Raw genomic sequence first — 19,362 nt, forward strand, 5'->3', positions numbered from 1 at the left:
TCATCCAAGCATGTACAATTCAAACCATTTTTCATCAATTGAAGTAAGCTGAGGATGTGGCAGTAACATTACTCAGCAGAGACAAACTATCCCTGTGATTAAGTGGAACATTTTGATACCTGAGCTAAGCTACTGATGAAAAATGGACTTGTAGTGTCCACTGTATCACAAGATGATAAAAAGATCTAAGAGAAGCGAGGGAAGTTTTAAACAGGCTGTAAAAGCATTGCTAAGAGTGGTTTGTACAGACATAAATAACACACTTCCTGAGCTCCTAGAGAAACAGGTCAAGGTTCTGTGCCATCTTACATACACTCAAAATATTTTAGGTGACTTTGGCAGTTCCATGAAAGGAAGGAAAGCTCTCTGGAAATAATGAAAACATTTGCAAATACTCTATGTGTTTTAAATATGACCATATATTATAAAACCCTTAATTAAATTGCTCCCTTAAATTAATGATCACCTACTATCTGTCATTATATTTTTATTCTTTATCACCAAACCAAAGTTCAAGGGAATTTGCCCTAACAGAAGAGAAAGAGCAGGCTGATCTGGGGGAAGAGAAGCTAGAGAGGCGGGCTGGAACAGGAATTTAATAGGAGACAGGGACACCATGGGAGAGGCATACAGCAGAGGAAGAAAAAGGAGGGATCAGGATTAAAATCCGCACTGATATGGGAACAGGCACTAGGAAAGAAAAGAAGATGTTATAATGTTATCAAACATGATCCTTCCTCTGTGTGTCTTTGATTGTGTGTACAGGAGTGGAAAGCATCACAAATTTGGAAAACTGTACTAAACATTTTGCAACCTTAGGAAGACTGAGACAGGAGCTCTTACACAGGGTTGTCAGTGTTCCTCAGCTCTTCTTTGCTTTACCTGTCAGTATACATCAAAACATATGAGAAATGCTGGAAAAATAAAGTACATTTTCCAGCTAAATCTAGTTAGGAATATAGGAAGAAAAGAAATAGAAATTATATTAATGTTTGCATTAATTATTATTATACATCAACAAACATTCCTGGTTGAGCTAATCCTCCCTAGTAGGGAATGAGGAAAATAATTTTTCTATCTATGAGATCTACTGATTATTTTACTCTATGTTAAAAAAAGTAAAATTTTGATTTTTCATCACAACACCAAATCTGTAGCTAGGAAATAAGATTTTGCAGAAATCTTGGACCAACTTTCTTACAGATTTGCTGACATTTTTGTTTTACCAGAAATATAATTTCTCCCCTTAACTCCACTTCTTTGTTACCTTCACTGAAACACAGTTGAAAGAGAAAATGTTTCTTTATTTTGCATTTGTATTGTGTATTGCACCAAGATTTCTATCCCAATGTTTATTATTGTGTCATCTTTGTTCAGTGCAGCATTACACATAACAGCACTGAAAACAATCTATAATGAAGATAATAGAAATTAAAAGTAGGTTTTTTCATATTTCTTACAAATTTACTATCAACAGAGGAAAAAGTTAAAAGTCTTTATAGAAATACTTAACTCTTCCACAATGCAGAAAACATGCTGTGTACATGAATGCATATCTGTAGCTGCTAACCACAAATGTTACATACCTCATGGGAGAGGAAATACTTCGTGCAGCTTATACTCTTACACAGAGCACAAGCTGGGAGACTTCATGTGATCATTCACTGAAAATTTCTTAACATATGCTAACATTATATTTTTGTTGTTTGTTTTGAGAATGTACATTTAATTTTAAAGGTTTTTAAACTCATAAAGGTATATAACCTAAAGTCTGCTGTTTGTGCCACCACTGTTGAAAATACGGACTCCCACTTAATCCCATGGAAAAACCTGGCTGGTAAGTAAAATATGTTCTGCAGTGTAATCAAAAGTGTTTGGATGTCATTCTTGTTAGTCTGAACAGCAATTACATGGATGCCATAGACAGTGTGGTGGAAAGACTTAACAAGAGTCATATATTTGTCCAGCACGCAGAGTACCTATTTATCAGCCTTACACTGCTCATTACCTTTTTTGATGTCAGATGTTCCATAAAAAAACAAAAGCAGTGCATTGTGTATTCAGCCATTTGATGTGATACATCAAATAGTGGCCCAGACCTTCTCAGGGAACTGATATAATAAAAGTTGTTGCAGTGAAATCAATAAATGGAGACCATACCTTAGCTTCTCAGCCATCACGTTCCAAGGACGATGAAATTATAGTTTATAAAATTAGCAAATTGATAAATTGATGAATGTTTCTTTTAGAAATAAAAACATTTAATCTTACTTCAAGGATTCAAATTCAACCTAGAATATAATTTTTTTCTCATTTTGGTTTAGTCTTATGATTTAGTGTTGTCCCAGGAGTGTCCTCTCTTCAGTTATTTCTTTTTCACACCACTTCCTTCAAATTTCACATCAAGCTGCAGTTCTGGAATCACACTGAAAACAATGAAATGGCATACCAAAAAAAGATGCAAGCATTTAATTATGAACAAAGTTTGTTGCTCAATTTTTTTTTCAAGCATGCAAATAAGCTGTATAGTAGAAGGGAAAAAATAACAACTGATGTACAGAATTACTTATTTGTAAAAGTTGTTCAATATGTTCTTTTGAGTTTCTTCACTGTATAATACTTTGAATGCAATAACATTCAGTGGATGACATTAGATTTTTCCCATCGTGTATGGAAAGACAGCTTTCTCCAACATGCTTCTGAATACAGACCAGCTCTTTGTTTCCTCCTGTCACTTTGTGCAGTAGTCCTGAAGAAGTCATCCGGTCTTGGATGAGCACCAAGTCCTTATCACTTCTGCAGCCACCACTCTGTTCACATTGACTAAGTAACATGTCATCAAGAAACAATGCATGCCATAACGCATTAGCAGTACAGTTTCAGATATAGGCCCATACTGTAGCTATCTGAAAGGACAGCATTGAAAATTCTTAATGGAAGCTCATTTGAAAACATTCACAAATAGTGCAATTTGCATTTTTCAGGTACCTAATTATTCCAAAAGAAATCTTGTTACAGTTAGAAAGCCTTCACATGCATGCATGGGTGCTGCTGCATTTTATTTCTGTATTGTGTAGTATAGTATTTCAATCTCATCACCACAAAAAAAAAAAAAAAAAAAAAAAAGACCTTTGTGTATTGGGGACCATGTCCCTTGGTTTCTTTACTTTCAATGAACCAGTACTGAATTCCTTACTGTATAACACACAGCCTGGTTGAAGTTTTGTGGCTTTTTACATAAACAAATACTCAGGGTTTTTTTCAGCATCTTTTCCTTACATTAGACTAGGTTAACAAGTAACACTGCAAAACCACAAGGGGGAAAGTTTGAAAAAAACCCATTGTTTCATTTTATGTAATTGCCATCCCATGGAGATTCAAGTTTTCAAAATTACCTGATTATGTTGATTTACTCTAGTTAGAATTCTTGACTTAGGGGATTTGACGAATTTGGAGGTTAAATAAAAATATAGTTTTAATCCACATTGCCCACATGTTACTATGGAAATTGATTCCTATTGGAAAGTAACTTCAGAACAAGTACACTCTTTTGTTTTTATTGTTGTTCCCAAATAGACACAGATTTTTAGTGGTTTAGCCACCATCTAAACAGGACAGCTGCGGGTATCTGTACACCAAGCAATAGCACCAAAACATCAAAACACAAACTGCAAAATTGTAAGGTATTCATGCAGTTGATTGCGCTGGTGGTTTGCTATTATGATTATATAAATCAGTAACAATTCAGCTGGGTATTGCCAGAGAGAAAGAAAGGTATGGGAGAATGAGTACATGCTGTTGAGTGAGGCATTGTTATACTTCACAGGGGGCCTTCTGCATGTCACAAGCTTCTGGTCACTGTGGGCGAATACACTGTGGCCTGGCAAGGACACAAATTAGACAGAAATTTGGTGCAGCTTTAGTAAAAACAGGCCACTGTGTGCAGGCTATGAAACAGGATGATTCCCTCATGGAAAGACTTGACAGAGATATTTTGGAAAACAAAATAAAGAGTTTAAAACGTTTCCAGAGAGGCCTTACTTAGAACAGCACACTATTGAACCGAGGCTGCGATCCACCTTTCTTCAGGCACATACCTGGCTACCTGATTAACGTTAAACATATGCTCGACTCTTACTGAAGTAAACAGGACAGGAACACAAGCCAAAGTATGTTACTGAAGAAGAACAGAGTGCTGAACTGAACCAGAACAAATAGCTTGAATATGCGAGGTACTTCAGGAAGAGAGACATGACATCTGTGCACAGTTCAGTGACAAACTGAAGGCTCCTTAGTGATACTAAGGGAAAGGGGTGGAAAAACCCCAAGATTCTTGATTTCAGCAAATCACCACATCACTTCAGATGGACTCATCACCTTGAGATACCTTTCTGAGAAAAAAAAGCAAGTCAATCTATTGAAACTTCTGTACATAAAAGCCTAAACACCACAGCAGCAGCAGCATTTCCTCCCTTATGAAGTTATCTCCATGCCTGCAATGCTGTAATTCCCCCATGCTATGTATAATTATAGCTTATGTAATGATGGCATCTGGTGGATTGGCTTGGGGCAATATGTCGCTCCAGAGCACTAATTTATTTGCCAAACATCTAAGCTGTTTGTGTGGTATTGCAAAGAGTATGGGGAATAAACAAGCAGAGGAAAACTCTGACTTAATTGGCATGACACAGACTTGATGGGATACGTAGCAGTTTTTGGAATATTAATAGATCATCCAAGAAGGGCTGGTTAGGGAATGAATAAGGGAGATGGCGTTTTCTCACACATTAAAGATGCAAACACTTCATGTGAGGGTTGAAAGCTAAGAGCTAAATCAGCTGCATGGTGAAAAATGGGGAAAGAACACTATTCAGATAGAGGTATATATACACCACTTGCCAAAAAACATCATTTGAATTTTTTTTTTTCCTGAATGCCTCAAGGAATCATCTAAAGCACAGGACTAGGCATTAAAAAAAAAAATTAAAAAGTAAACAGCTGACACAGAATATCTGCCTCATTGTTGGGATGTGCTCACTATAGTTGTTTGATAGAATGGAGAAAGCAGCTAGGAGAGTTGCTCTTGTGTGTCACCAGTTGGAGAGAAAGTCAGGTCAGAAATCAGCTTCAGCAAGGGTGACCATGAACTCAAAAAGTGCCTGGCTAAGAGAAAGGGAATGAAGGAGAACAGAAAAATAAAACCAATTATTTTAAAGACTGAATTCAGAACTTTGGTATGTAAGATCTCAAAGGAGAAAAGTCCAAGAGAAAAAAGTCGTAAAGCTGACATTTCCTCAAGGAAATGACACTGCTGGTACAAGCTGTCCCAGTGCAGAGAAAAGCATAGAGAACATGGTTGAACCTTGACCTCAGCTACAGAAAGGGAAATGTACAAAAGTGGATATCAGGTTAATTATAAAAGACTTGACAAATTAGCAGATTGTCTAGAAAGAAAGTCAGAAAATGTAAGGTATGACCTTCAGGAGAAAATACAGAATATGAGAAGTAGCATGTTAACAGTGAAAAAAACAAACTTAATCCATTGTAAAGCAGGAATGGAAAACTAACTACAGATTATGGTGGACCAAAGTGTTAAGGGAATTTTTCTAATTGTCTTTAATAGGTCACTTAAAATTTAGTGGAACAGTACAATTTAGTATCAGTGTCAAAAGCATAAAGTCTCATAATAACATGTTCTTTCCCAATTGTAAGGAGAATTTGAAAGAAATATACATTTTATTAAGTTATTCAGGCTTGATTAATTTCTAAGTTGGTGAAAAATTATCCAAATGACTTTTAGGGTCATTATATACATGTGAATTCATGGAGGAAATAGAGGTAACAGAGCGGAATGGGACAAGATGGTGCCCATATTTAAAATGAGGAAAAAAGAGCATATGGAAGAAAACAAATCAGCGACAATTAGTATGGATTTCTGAAAAGTAAGTTGTCTTCAAAGTAGTTTGGTTCTATCATGGAATAGCATGCCTGGTGAATAGAGAACAGTAACTGTCATGTATCTTGACTTTCAATACAGTTGGAGATGACATTCTTACAAGCAGTTTGGTGAAATATAGCCTAGATGAGAGGTTAATGACAAAGCAGGTGAATAATTGTACCAAAGAAAGTATTACTGTTTTCTTTCAAGCAAAAGGATGATGAATGGGGCTCTGCAGAGTCTATTCTCGATCCAGTTTTGTTCCGTGCTTTCATTGAAATGAAGACAAAGGTTAATAGAGCACACACATATAAAACCTGTAGATTAAGTGGAGCTGAAGAGTACAATAAGCTTCCTTGGAAATGGAATTAAAATTTAAATTTTAGGAATTAAATAGGAAAAAAATACATGGCAGAAATTTGTTATTCAGTAAGAGCAAGGAGAAATTTATAGTAGATTATTTAATTTACAAATTGCATGGGAGTAATAAACTATCAAAATAGAGTGGGTTAATGGAGATCAGGTATTAAAAAAATAACAAAATCTGATAATAGAGTTAAATTTTAAGCTGTACAGAAGTGAAAAATGTCATGTCATTGCAAAAAAGGCAAAACTCATTCCAAAAAGTGGAGAGAATCTTACACACAAGACAATCAAAATAATTCTCCTGCTCAACAGCACTGGAAAGTCTCAGCTTCAATTTCACACCCAGTTACTGGATTCTTTAGAAAAATACAGCACAACTAAGACAGTAAAAAAAGGAAAGTAATGGGAAAATAGGTGCACATGAGGAAAGCCTAGGTCATTTAGCCTAAAGAAAAATTTAGGGCGATAATACGGCACAGTACTGATATTGTAAAACATAAAGGGTTGTTACAAAAGAGGAGGGAACAATCTGTTCTCCATGAGATAATGAGCATGAATTGCAGTCAGGAAGATTACTGTGATTTTATCATAAAGATTGGTGAAGCATCAGAACAGAACATGTGGGTGGCTTTGAAAACTCCATCATTGGATGCCTCAAAGACTAGATTAAAGGAACTTCTCTCAGGATTGAGATACCTGTCATTGATTCCTCCACAGAGCCACAAGGCTTGCCAGGTGGCCCCTCAGGGTTTTTCCCAAGAACTTTTATTTTCCAGATATACCTCTATTTTGTTAAAGTTTCTTTCCCCTCCCAATAATCTGCACATTTCCATTGTCTCCTCTTTTATTCGTGATTAGCTACCTCTTAATCTCCAATTTAGATATTTGAAAAGGTGCTACCCAGTAGCAGCACTTTCCAGGTCAAGTATTGTAGGAGATAACAGAGTTCAAATCCTGGAGCAAGCAATTGAGGTATTTAGAGGTTCGCAGATGCTTTATAACTCTGGCAGATAGTGCAACGAATGTCCTCATGGACCATCCACACATCCTTATTAACAGATCTGTCCTTCAGATGTCCTCTCAGTGATCCATCAGTGCCTGGGGATCCACATGTTCAAAGCAGCTACATCATGATTATCTCCCCAGGGTTGACCTAATGTCTTTCATGTGTCTCAAACACATGCCAGCAGCCTTGCTGCTTAGACCATGTCAAACACACTTCAGTCAATTTCCTTGTCCTTTCAGTTTCCTTTGACATTTTCTTTTTATCCCATCTTCTCTCCATCTTTGTTTCCTTTACCTTGTTCACATGTTTCATCTACTCCTTTTCCATTTAGCATATGTAAAGAAAAAAAGCTATTTCAGTCTTTTACCCACACTTTTGACGTTTCCCATGATTCTTATAACACCCAGATGCTGAACAAATTAATAACAAGTAACAACCAAATGCCAGATACAGCTTGAAATTCACATTCATCCTATAGCTTCACCTCACGCTGCTGGTTCACAGATGGCTGAAGAAATCAAGAGTTTGGGTGAAATTATCTGCCACTGGATAGCATTTAAGTTAATTGATCTTAAAAATCTGGGAAAATATAGGTAATAAAATCTGTACTAGTACTATGTATTTTATATATTAGATATTGCATCTATTTTAACATATATTAAAATAATATAGACAATACAAGGTTTGTCACAGAACCTCCGTTCCTATTTCAGCATTTACAAAATAAAAATCTTGGTCTTTATTTTGAAGGAAATTCAGTATCCAACTTTCATATTTAAATCCATCAACATTCTGACAAACCTACAACACATTCCAAATTTTAAATTAAATATAACATTTCAAATAACCATAATTCTTTCACAGGACCAATATTCAGACTTTCTTCTCTGTTTTTCATATTTCCTTGCTTTTATTTCCGTTGTCTCAACAGTATGTATCAGTACCTCCACACAGTCCTTCAAGGCTTTCTTACATTAAAATAGTAGAAAACACTATAGCAGTAGTTAAGATTTAATTAGCCTGTGTTCCAAAATTGTCATAAATGTTATAGGCAATGCCTGCATTACTAAATGATTTGGTGTTATAGGAGCAGCACAATAGATACAGATGGTTGTTCTTGAGGCTTCTCTCATCTCCGTTGTGTGTGATTCAGACTGCTTGCCTTGGGTTAAATTTAATTTGGTCTCCTGGACCAAGTATCTCCCTTACACATGCAGCTCTGAGTTTTCTGAAGGGGAAAAAAGTATCACCTGGAGGGCCTTGTGGTGTTTTCACCCATGCATTGCTCTGAAACCTAATATGAAACATTCACATGCTGCGGGACATAGCTTCCAGCTGGTCGCCCACTGAAAAGGATCAGACTGGTTTAGGAGGGAGCAAGAGAAGCTCTGCTGATTCCCCATCTCAGGTAAGCTCGTGAACAACCACCACAATAAAACAGGAACAAATTGTTGTTGGTTAGAAACACTTGAAATTCAGAACTTTTAAGATAAAATCTTATTAAATTGCATTTAAACATAATACATTCATTATAATATATTTTTATCTATTAATATACAATATAATTATAATAAATTTAAATTAAGATGTATGCTAAAAATGAATTATCTGGGACTGAACATGCCAATTCAAAGCAAAACTAACTGAATGTGAATGTGGGAACACTGTCCCTACAGGTGAGTCTCTTGCCATTTTACTTCAAGATAACTGCATTTATTTTAAGTTCCTACACTATGGCATTTTTGCTTCTGGGAAGGGGAGAAATCCTAAGGGCCCGAGCCACAGACACTCAGGCAGAGGAAGTTCCTACAGGAGGACAAACTTGTAACTTTGAAAAGGGGTTGCCTTTCCTCCACACACAACCCTTCTCTTTATACCCTGTGCTGTATCTACTTTTTCATACCAAGCACAGGATGGCAAGCACTGCTAGGTGAGCCAACTTGTCTTTCAAGTGCACTTTTTGTCTTTCAGCCTGGAAGTCCTCCACCGAGAGCTTAAGTTCATAAATTCTGAAATGAAAAATGGAGTTGAAACATTGCACTGTTGTGTCCCACAAAGTGTGCAGAGGAGCACATCCATGCACAGAGCAGACACAGGGTGACCCAGCAGTGATCTTAACTAACCACACCAAATCCTGCAGCAAGAAGTCACTGCTGTCATCATTATGCATGGGGGCTGAAGGCATGCTTGTAAGCAGTTTCACCATTAGGATGCTCCTTTTCACGGAGACCATGTGTTTATTTTCAGAAACTTCTGCAGTCGCTGTGCATGTCTCACTTTGCCCACTTTCTCTATGCTGTTTTTAAAAGGTAGGAGATGGCAAAATCTTGCCTTCAGTTGAGAGACAAGAACGTGTGACTGCAGATGAAGAACTGTAGTGATATGCTTGAGGAAGGCACCCAGAGCGGACGTCTCCCACTTTCAGCAGTGCAATCTTACACAAAATAGAAGTACTACTTAAGAAAAGAGGACACGAAAGGTAGGAGATACAGAGATCAGTGTAAGAAGATAAAGAGTTAGCACATGGTGCTGCTATCTGCTGTAGTAACTGACTGGCCATTCTAGCAAAAGCACACCTGCATTTTGTAGTCCAGGTTTTAATGGAATATTAATTTATTTCACAAGAGCTATGTTACCACCCTAATTCCCTTCTGGTTACCTCCTTAAAAAGCTTACATAGACATTTCAGTACTGAAGTAGGGCTCCTCCACAAAGTCAAGGAGATAAGCAAATCTATTTTGCTTTAACCTTTAAGGCCAGCCTCAGAATCAAAAAGCAAGATGGGTCAGTTACATCCAGGATTGCACTACTGACCAGTTCCCAAAGATACTCAAGGATGTGCAAAAGTCAGGGTTTGAACAAGAGTCTCTGAGAAAAATCTGAGACACCCCCTTCCCCCTTCTAATGATATGTTTTACTCTTGTGCCTTATACCATGAAGACAGCTTTCAGAGGGGCAAACTCACAAGGACATGTTATGAGTGTTCACAGTAATAAACAAGCCCAAGGGACTTCCATATTAAACAGCCAGCCACAGAAATATTATACAAATAATACTGCTTAAATTATAGTCTATCTTTCCTCTGCTCAGCAATGACAAGCATGCAGGGAGCACTTCAGCAAATTAACCAAATGGTTAATGGTTTTGTTGGTTACTGTCCGACCCATCAGAGGGGATACATCCCACTAACCCTTAACTAATACTCTTTCACAGCCACTGGTTTTCCACCTGGGTGGTCCTACATTTGCTTTTGGTAACAATTATAATAAGAATGATGAGTGACATTTACCAGCATGAGGTTATGAAAGCCAGGTCAAATCTGGCTGCTGAAAAGTTCTTTTGAGAGCATCCTGCTGGACCTCCATGTGTGCCACATCTTGCAGGGACAGGTCTGGCATCATCTAACTGCTTAAAGGCAGGGTCTTCTTCATTATGTCTGATGGTCAAATTTACTAGTGCAAGAATGGGCTGAAAAGGAACAAGGCAATCAATGCTGGATGGTTTAGGGCAGGGGTCCTCAAACTACAGCCCACAGGCTGGATATGGCCCCCCAGGGTCCTCAATCCAGCCCCCGGTATTTACAGACCCTCCCCCACCACCACCAGGGGTTGGGGGGGAGGGGCAGAACCAAGCAGCTGCAGATGACCTCCTACCACTTCATCCATGAGCCAGCCCCCTGTTTAAAAAAGTTTGAGGACCCCTGGTTTAGGGAAAACATCACTAAATCTTTTTGATAAAAACAGGAGGCTGAGTCATCCCAGAACTGTTTCTAAGGTCTTTGTCTAAATTTATTCCATTTTTAAGTGCCTGACCTTTTATCTATACTATACATTTAAGCACTGTTAAGATCAACATTGTAAGTCTTATTTTTCTTCCAGTAGTGGCTGAAATTTTCATGTTTAGAAGAAAGAAACCAGTGATCTTTTCTAACTTTTTCTGAGTCACAGTTATAACAATAGGAAAACCCTACTTTCTAGATCATCACTTTCACATAAAAGTATTCTCTGCTTGAAAGGTCATGCTCTCTAAATAATACATACATAAAAATTAATCTTCTTTCCTTGAATTGAAACTGTTATAAACTTAAAGTAAATGCAATAAAATGCTTTCACAGCACTCACTCTCCAAACTAGCCAGCTGCAACAAGGTCTTTTACCATCACATACAAACACACTCCTCATACCAATCCCTCTGCTGCCACCTTCTACTCTCCCCTCTTCCAGGGCATGTGTTCTCTCTCTGCTTCTTCCTCCTCTCTCTCCACTAGCTGCCCAACCTCTTAACAGAACCAGCCACAGCTGCACCTCATCTACATCAGCCAACCCGCTGCCCCTGAAGCCAACCCACAGCTGTATATTATCAATGCTAATTAACCCAGCTTCATTCTTCTACAAAATGGCACTTGGATTTTAATGTAGCTTGAAAACATTTCTGGATTTACCTCAGTTTGTGTTAAAATGCTAGCCATTATGGTCTATAAAATCATCTGTAGATCAGCATGATGCAGCTTTTATAAAGGCAGTGATCCAGTTGATGAAATCATTTGATGCTCCAAGTCTTATTTTAACATCTACTTATTTATATGAGCATCAGCAGTCTGCTCTTAAAGAGGACACTATTTCAGTCCCTGGAGAAAACTGGAAATTTCCTTCCCCGCCCTCCTCCGAGAGAAAAAAAAGGACTATGAGGTTCTTATTAGTCGGGGTTATTGCCTTTAACTGATTGACTGCCACCTCTAGCATGGTAAGACAACTTTTTTCTCCCAGGAGAATGAATCTCAAGCTTTTTTTCAGAGCAGTTAGCAACAGCCTTTTAATACCTGCAGAGATATTTTCACACAAACAGTTGCACTAATGAAATTTAATAATCCTATCCATATGATATATGCCTCATATGATTGAATCAAATCCCTATTCACTTCTAACACAGACAAAATAAATAATATTTTTCTGTTTATTTACCAAATGCACCACATGTCTGATATCTCCAGGAAGATTCTGTTATTTTTTGAGGCTTTTATTTTGTGGATTTTCCATCAAGCTTAACAGCTAGAATGACTAAAAATAAGCAGGATTTGTCTGAAAGTGACACCATAGCTATCCTCAAAAATTAGCTTTTCCAATACGGATCAAGGAGGTATTCATATTACAAAGGTAGGAGTGCACTTCTAGAAGGTAGGAAGAAAAGGAATGCATTTGAAACAATAGTGTATTTTATTTTTGAAATGCATTGGCAATGACCCAAAAAATATAAAACTGCTTTTTGCACAGCAAAAACCAGCTTCATCAGAAGCAGAAAGGTGAGCTGCAGAGAGAGTACAAGCACAAGAGAAGACTGCATGCAGAAACTGTAGAAGAAACATTTCTCATTTTACATATGTTTATATCTTTACCTACCATTTACCCTGTATAAACCTTTACTCTCTTTTGTAAATGCTATGGCAGGCTTTATTATAGCAGGCTTGGGGAAGAGATTAAAAAGTTATTTGTAGTATGCCATGAAGTTTTGCTGACATTCTCATAGCAACAGCAAGTAAAATGTGTTCCTTAATAGACCACCTTAGTTTAAAACACTTGCAGTTGCTTTCATTCACCTGATTTTGATCCACACAAATAACTGAAGTTGTCATTATCCCTTCAAGTGTAAGAATGCAGAGTAGTAATGGTAGGTCTGGAGAGTGCTGCTTACATGCCGTGCACAAATGCTTTGTTGCTGGAAGAGAAAATATTGTTTGTCAACTTCTAACACACAGCTATTGAAGCTGAATCATGTTGTTCTGACTTTGACAATTTTATAAAATATTATGTACTATTCCTCCTATTCTTGATTCAATATCCACAAATGAATATTCAATATAAAAAATGTCTAATATCTTCATAGGTTTAGGAGACTGCTAGTGTTGATAGCAACACAGCACGAGAAGGACTCTCAGTTAAATGCGTTTTCAAACATCAAACCCATTTTGACTACAACCTCTTGCTTTTTTAAGATGTGCACTTTCTAAGAATACAAGATATCTGTCATAATTAATTTCTGATGCTCAAAAATATGTATGACAATCTAAAACCATAAGTTGCAGGGTTCATCTAGCTATTGTACTTCATGTATCACTTGAAGAATCAAAGAGCCCAGAAGTACTTTTTAGCTTAAAAAGAGCTCTACTGACTTGCAAAAAAAGTAATTTGGTCTTGTCTCTGATTCTTTATTTTTCTTGATCTGAAGGTATTTCTTTGTTCCAATGTTTTTCCACCTCAAAATGTACTGACTGTCCCACTAAGTAGCTACTCCCATCAGCTTTTATTAAACTGTACACACCATTCTTTTATTCAATTTTATTTGAATAATTTGTTCTTTTTCTGTTTGTCATGTACTTCTAATCCAAAAACTATTATATAGATATAAATGTGTGCTAACCAATATATATTGGTTTACAGAAGGTAATCCTGGCAGGATGCTCAGAAGAGATCCTGTTCACTCTTGTTACAAGTCACTAATAAGGCATCGTTTTTTTCTTTCATTAAATTAATTCTGTTGGAAGCACAGAAAGGAAAGCTGCAATATTATGATACAGATTTCAAGCATTTATGGTACAGAACTGGACCAGAAAACAGTTACAAGACATATTTTCTGACTCAGCAGACATACTCACAGAATATTGCCAGCATCTGATCTGTTGATTTTAATATTTAAAATAACGTATTTTTATCTGCATGTTATTTTGCAGTACCATTGCATAGATGTCACACAAAAGGAAATCCACTAGATTCCACTGTGAAATGCTGTATCACTTTCGTGACAGTGTTCAGTAGCACTTGCAGAAAATGTCTTGTTGCAGCACACAAAGGTCCTCCTTGCCTTCATAATCTTGTCTGAGCTAGCAGGACTGGAAACAACAAAACCAGAAAGACCCCAACTTATTTTTAAAGTAGAATATTTAATAATGAAGTTACTAAGATATTGAAATAAGATGTTTCTATTTAAGTATCATGCTACAATAACCTATATATCCAAATATATAGTAGTATAAATTGTGTTCTTGTAATTATTTATCATACATTATTATACTTTACTTAGAAAAATTGTTTAGTGTCTGGTTTTCACTTCAGACAAGGATCGAAACCCAAGAAAGGAACAGAGGCCATTTGACCTAGATGGGAATCAAAACTGTCATTGAGCTGAACTAGAAAACATCTGGAATCATTGCAGAAAACATGCATATATTTTTCCCCAACATTTTTTTCAAAGCTCACCTATAGCCTGACATTACAGAAAGGGACAAATATGGAGATGTAGAATACAGTGACATTGCATTTTAGGTCAGCTTTGGTGAACAAAGGGTTGAAGAAAGAAATCACCAATTCTATCTGAACTACCTTGTCACTTCTGTCAGAAAATGAAAAGAAAACCACACTTCACTAACCTACCATATAGAAAATATACACAGGTCAAAACTGAGTAAAAACTTTAATTTTTCTAATATCTTTTCCAGAAGGTAAAACAAAATTCAAAGGTGCCTGAAGTATGAAGCTGACATTTATAAGGTAAATTTTCCACCAAATAATATTTTTTTATTATCTATTCTGATAGAAGCATACATCTTTTTAAATAAGATGGGTAAAAATGGACAGCCTTATGGAATGAGAAAATATCGTATGTGATGAGGCTTTTAGCCAGTCCTTTAGCAGGCTTTTTGGAAAGCTATAGTTTAATGTCATATGAATACCTTTTTTATTTTTATGAACACTTATGTAAATCATGAGAACCAACATAAAAGTTAAAAGGAAGCTTCTCTTTCTCATTCTTCCTTTGCAGGGTGTGCAAAAAAAAAAAAAAAAAGAAGGAAAAAAAATACATATTTTATCAAATGAGAAAGAATTAATTCACTGATCAAACTAATGATGACACTGAAAAGAAGCAAATATATGTATTTCATGCATCATTCTTGTTGAAACTATTTTTACAAGGTTCATAAAATTTCTAGATAAACAAAAGAAACATTTTTTTAGAAAGCAATGAAAAAAAGAATCAACTTTATGAGACATCTGATCAGGCCTTTTTTAGGCATCTAATAAAATCCTAGTGGAATGTAATGAAAATAAACCTGTTAACTTTAGAAAGTTAAACACCATGGTGGTAATGAATATTTTATTACATTAGAATATTTGAAAAAGAAGCACTCAGGATCTAAAGTTGAAAACAGAAATCTGTCAGGGGAATTACTTGTTAAAACCGGGGAAATATTCTCGTGAGGTTTCTCCAAAATACTCACATTTAAGAAAAGTATTTACTAGAATGTGGAAAGTAATGTGTGCAGGACTAACACACAGACCTAGTGAATGACCACATGCTGTCCCACTACATCCAGATGACATTATGGTAGGGATTTTATTTTTTTACTCTAGTGTTAGAAGCTGTAAGGCTAGAGAGGAACCCTGATAATTTTCTCAAGTGATTTATTCTGTTCAGGTCAGTAGTATAGCCTCCATAGATCTTCTTCAGCAAGACAGAAAGCTACTGAGATACATCTCTTCAGTAAGAAAAATAACATAAAGTAAGCATATGGGTGCAATGGCAGGCAGTTACAGTAGAGAAAAGTAAACATCATGCTATGCTTTTGAGTACTGCAGAGGACTTTGCACTTTAGCCCACACATCTTGCACATAAAAGTTCAAAGTAATTAAACACCTCTTAGGCCCTTGACAAGTGGCTTCTGTATGCTTCCTTTCTTGCACAAATGTCCTGTGAAATGCAACAGAAATGGAACTAACAAGGTTTTTAATAAAATTACACTAGAAATCCAAAAAACATGTTAAAGAACCATAACTACTTTACACAAAATATTTAATCAACTCACAGAATTCTGGAATGGTCTGAAAGCTGCCCAGATACATTGTTACTTGCATATGAATTTTCAATAGGATGCTACACAAGGATAAATTTCTCCATGAATGAACAACTTAATTTTATTTCACAGGGCTTTCTTGTTTATAATTGCTTATTACTTATCAGCAGATACAAGTTCCAGCAGCCACAGATGCCCCAAGCTGTGCTGACACTGCTTATCTTTGCAGGAGTGTTTGACGACTTCATTATATACTGGATGCTGAAAAATACCTAGTCAGCTCACAGCTTTTCATTAGGCAAAGCCACCTCAAGGTGTTACAGCATACGTTCACCCAGTAATGGCAAGGCAGGCTCAACTGTGAGTTAAGAACTGACCACCAACTGCATCAGCAAAATAAACTTATCTTATCTTATACCCCATTCTTGTCTATGTATGCAGAAAAAAAAGCAAGCATGATGCTGACCTGTTTTAGAATGAAGAACATGAACCCTTTCTTATTCAACATTTCACTTTCACCTGTGTAAAGGTAGATTTTAGGTCCTGATAGCATAAATTCATTACATTACATTAATGAACATGCTAGTTTGCTGCTCCAGCAGATTTTTCACCCTGCTGGTTTTTATATATAACCTGTAAAACTTGCCTAACCTACCGATTTTTTTAGCACATTTTCTTCCTTCAGAACATAATTACATGACAATTTTTACAGGTTCTCAAAAATCCTAGCAAAACTGCAGGAAAACATGCTGTCCTAACATAGCTTCCTTAACAAATACTTATGCCATCTTCATTAACACACTCAAAATGGAGGAATAGCCAAAATTTGCTCAGCAGAACAAGTAGGTGAGTGCAGGATCCTTCAAAAAGCTGTCACAGAGGTGGATCCATGCTGGCAATGGTGGGTCTATGGCAATGTCTCTGAAAGTAACAGAATCACAGAATGGTCAGCGTTGGAAGGGTCACCAGGTCCACCCCTCCACCATCGACCAGGGACTCCTACAGCCAGCTGCCCAGAACCGCATCCAAGCCAGCTTTTGTATATGCCCAAGGATGGAGACTCCACAACTTCCCCAGGTAACCTGTACCGGTGCTCAGTCATTCCCAATGAAAAAATGCTTCCTGACATTGAGGGAACCTCCTGTGCTGCAGTTTGTGCCCATTGCCTCCAGCCCTTCCAGTGGACACCACTGAAAAGCACATGGCTCGCTCTCCTTTGCACCCTCCCTTCAGGTATTCATACACATCGGTGACATCCTCTTGAACCTTCCCTTCTCCAGGCTAAGCAGTCCCAGCTCTCTCAGCCTTTCCTCACAGGAGAGGTGCCCCAGTCCCTTCATCATCTTAGTGTCCCTTCATTGGATTATTTCCAGTATGTCCAGGTCTCTCCTATAATGTGGAGCCCAGAACTGGACAGAACCCTCCAGGTGTGGCCTCACCAGTGTTCAGTAGAGGGAGAGGATCACCTCCCTCGACCTGCTGGCAACTCTCCCAGTGCAGCCCAGCCTTCTTTGCCACAGTGGTCATTGCTGTCTCATGTTCAACACGGTGTCCACCAGGGCCCTTTTCTGAAAAGCTGCTTTCCAGCTGGGCAGCCCCAGCTGGAGGCCGTGCCTCAGCGATGGACATGTCATTGCCATTCCTGCAGAAGCCAATTACTCTCAGAATAAGAAATAAACCACGGTGACTATATAACTTCCCAAACTAGTTATTTACTTGCAGTGCTGACCTGGTCCTGGCATCCCAGATTATAACAAAGGCAGGAAGGACAACTGACAAACTGGGAAGGAAGAGGAAATAATGAGTGTGAGCAGGATGCTGACAGAAATATAAGAAACTAATGAGAATTGCCACTGCTGTGGACATACATGCATCTCATATTGTAGAAAACTCTGAAAGGATTTTGTCCCAGAGACTCTGTAAACAGTAAAGAACAGGATTTCTGACCATCCACAAGCCACTGAAACCTCAGATGTTTTATATGCTAAGTTCTTTTTTCACAAAAATCTATTTATTAACAGACAGGCACCACCCTACCACAGTAGTAAGCTGATGGGCACATTCAGCATACTTCTGCTTTAGCATTCATGTTACAATACTATTATTAAACCATTGTCAAGTCTGGAAATCTGGCAGGCTGTATTTTGAATTTATTATTTAACAAACACTTTGAAAGTGTTGTAAGAGTTGCCTTTTGTCCCTGAAATGATGCCAGTCCAACTGTGGTCAGCAAGTAATTTTCACGGATGCTGCAGATTAAGGTCTTTGTTATTTCCAGGATTGATTATTTCGACTATTTATTTTGGGGATTCATTGATTGCACTATTCAAACATCGCAGTCTATGACGGATGCTACAAATCAGATCATATGCAGAAATTTGAGTGATGTGAAAAAATAACCCTATATATTTAACTCATCATAAATTTCCTCAGTGTTTTTTAAAGAATTGCTGCTTGTTTGAAGGGTCCTAAGAAGTAGTAAGTTATACCATTGAACAGCAAGTGACTGGAAGCAAGTACTGAACATCTTGATAACCAGTCCGGGGAAAACACTTCAGGATTTTATTTTGTTATTACTTACCTGTGTGCTCATAAATGTTAGTGGGAGTAAGAATGAAAAAATATTCATTAAAAATAGGGAAGTTACTCACCTAAACTGAATCTGTGTGCACAAAAATCCATAAACCAAACTATGCCTTTTCTGCAGGACATTTTCCCATCGCTTCAGCTGCATTACTTTTGATGAATCCCTTTAAACCCTGGTGGTTTTGGCCCAACTAACATGGAGCAATGTTAAAGATTTGGAAATCTTCCCTTCTATAAAGACTGGGTCAAGAGACCCAGAGGCTTTGTGAAGCCACCTTGACTTCATCTGATGCAGACAGACTCCTGAATAGCACAGAAATGGCACAACTCTACCTTTTTATAAAACTTTCTTGCTCCCTTGGTACGCAGAGATATTGGGGAAGAGAGAGCTAATAAGCTTTGGCTAAAGAAGTTGTTTATAAAAGCTAGCACCAAGGTGCTTTTGGTTTTCTTCCTAGATCTTGCCGACAATTCACTTCTGCCATTTGTCTCCTAATGATGAACACAATTCCAGTAAAAATTACCTTAAATTCTGTCAAGAAGCAAATAAGAGCTCTGGAGGTTCACTGTGAGGGAAAGGGGAGAGGGAGTTAAATCACAAGTTGTAGCGGTAAAAGCGGATAA

Source organism: Falco punctatus (genome assembly GCF_963210335.1).
Source record: "Falco punctatus genome assembly, chromosome: 5".
In the NCBI taxonomy this organism is placed as follows: Eukaryota; Metazoa; Chordata; class Aves; order Falconiformes; family Falconidae; genus Falco; species Falco punctatus.